General features: G+C 44.7%; 1 protein-coding gene across 1 annotated transcript in view; it reads left to right on the forward strand.

Moving 5' to 3' along the window:
• Positions 1-2,500, forward strand: part of LOC116039856 (regulating synaptic membrane exocytosis protein 2-like) — a 28,831-nt gene that overhangs the window by 19,006 nt on the left and 7,325 nt on the right. The window lies entirely within an intron of this gene.

Raw genomic sequence — 2,500 nt, forward strand, 5'->3', positions numbered from 1 at the left:
AAGGTCTAAGTAAAGACCAAGGCAGGTCTAAGGAAGGTCTAAGTAAAGACTAAGGAAGGTCTAAGGAAGGTCTAAGTAAAGACTAAGGAAGGTCTAAGGTAAGACTAAGGAAGGTCTAAGTAAAGACCAAGGCAGGTCTAAGGAAGGTCTAAGTAAAGACTAAGGAAGGTCTAAGGAAGGTCTAAGTAAAGACTACGGAAGGTCTAAGGAAGGTCTACGTAAAGACTAAGGAAGGTCTAAGTAAAGACTAAGGAAGGTCTAAGGAAAGACTGAGTTTTTTCCATTACATGGTACCTGCTCAACTCGCCTCGACTCTACTCGCCTCGACTCGACACACTGTGCGTCCGTTTTCCATTGCAGATTTCAGGACCGCCTCAGCGTGGCTGGTCGTTATGCCGTATCGCTGCACACATCAGCACACAAGTATAAACATCAGGCCACTTGAGTTTGTTTTACAGTTCTGTGGAGGCTCCATGCAGAGCTTTCTCCGTAGCCTGTGTAGCCTATGTAAAAGTGGCCTGATGTTTATACTTGTGCGCTGGTGTGTGCATGGAGCCAGCATGTGTGTGTGTAGTTAGGCTACGGAGAAAGCTCTGCCGGAGCCTCCGCAGAACTGTAAACAAGCGGTGCCGCAGTAAACTACTGTGACCTAACGCGACACACACCCAGAACGTCGAAGATGTGTGATGCCAGAAGACACATTTAGTTTCAAATTAAGCTGGAGGCAGCAAAAAAAAACAGCTGGCTAAACTGTTTAAAAATAGCGGGTTTGTTCAGGACACCCCCGTCTGTCGCTTTCACGTCACCTTTTCGGCTCGCCTCAGCTTGCTGGGAACCTCGACTGAGGAGGTACTAAAAAAAGTACCTGTTAGCAGGTACCAGGGACTTTTTTTGTAATGGAAAACCAAAAAAGGCGAGTAGAGTCGAGGCGAGTCGAGTAGGTACCATGTAATGGAAAAGCTCCATAAGGAAGGTTTAAGGAAGGTCTAAGTAAAGACCAAGGAAGGTCTAAGACTAAGGAAGGTCTAAGTAAAGACTAAGAAAGGTCTAAGTAAAGACTAAGGAAGGTCTAAGTAAAGACTAAGGAAGGTCTAAGGAAGGACTAAGTAAAGACTAAGGAAGGTCTAAGTAAAGACTAAGGAAGGTCTAAGACTAAGGAAGGTCTAAGTAAAGACTAAGGAAGGTCTAAGTAAAGACCAAGGAAGGTCTAAGACTAAGGAAGGTCTAAGTAAAGACTAAGGAAGGACTAAGAAAGGTCTAAGTAAAGACTAAGGAAGGTCTAAGTAAAGACTAAGGAAGGTCTAAGACTAAGGAAGGTCTAAGTAAAGACTAAGGAAGGTCTAAGACTAAGGAAGGTCTAAGTAAAGACTAAGGAAGGTCTAAGTAAAGACTAAGGAAGGTCTAAGTAAAGACCAAGGAAGGTCTAAGTAAAGACTAAGGAAGGTCTAAGGAAGGTCTAAGTAAAGACTAAGGAAGGTCTAAGGTAAGACTAAGGAAGGTCTAAGTAAAGACCAAGGCAGGTCTAAGGAAGGTCTAAGTAAAGACTAAGGAAGGTCTAAGGAAGGTCTAAGTAAAGACTACGGAAGGTCTAAGGAAGGTCTACGTAAAGACTAAGGAAGGTCTAAGTAAAGACTAAGGAAGGTCTAAGGAAAGACTGAGTTTTTTCCATTACATGGTACCTGCTCAACTCGCCTCGACTCTACTCGCCTCGACTCGACACACTGTGCGTCCGTTTTCCATTGCAGATTTCAGGACCGCCTCAGCGTGGCTGGTCGTTATGCCGTATCGCTGCACACATCAGCACACAAGTATAAACATCAGGCCACTTGAGTTTGTTTTACAGTTCTGTGGAGGCTCCATGCAGAGCTTTCTCCGTAGCCTGTGTAGCCTATGTAAAAGTGGCCTGATGTTTATACTTGTGCGCTGGTGTGTGCATGGAGCCAGCATGTGTGTGTGTAGTTAGGCTACGGAGAAAGCTCTGCCGGAGCCTCCGCAGAACTGTAAACAAGCGGTGCCGCAGTAAACTACTGTGACCTAACGCGACACACACCCAGAACGTCGAAGATGTGTGATGCCAGAAGACACATTTAGTTTCAAATTAAGCTGGAGGCAGCAAAAAAAAACAGCTGGCTAAACTGTTTAAAAATAGCGGGTTTGTTCAGGACACCCCCGTCTGTCGCTTTCACGTCACCTTTTCGGCTCGCCTCAGCTTGCTGGGAACCTCGACTGAGGAGGTACTAAAAAAAGTACCTGTTAGCAGGTACCAGGGACTTTTTTTGTAATGGAAAACCAAAAAAGGCGAGTAGAGTCGAGGCGAGTCGAGTAGGTACCATGTAATGGAAAAGCTCCATAAGGAAGGTTTAAGGAAGGTCTAAGTAAAGACCAAGGAAGGTCTAAGACTAAGGAAGGTCTAAGTAAAGACTAAGAAAGGTCTAAGTAAAGACTAAGGAAGGTCTAAGTAAAGACTAAGGAAGGTCTAAGGAAGGACTAAGTAAAGACT

This window comes from Sander lucioperca, chromosome 3, assembly GCF_008315115.2.
Source record: "Sander lucioperca isolate FBNREF2018 chromosome 3, SLUC_FBN_1.2, whole genome shotgun sequence".
In the NCBI taxonomy this organism is placed as follows: Eukaryota; Metazoa; Chordata; class Actinopteri; order Perciformes; family Percidae; genus Sander; species Sander lucioperca.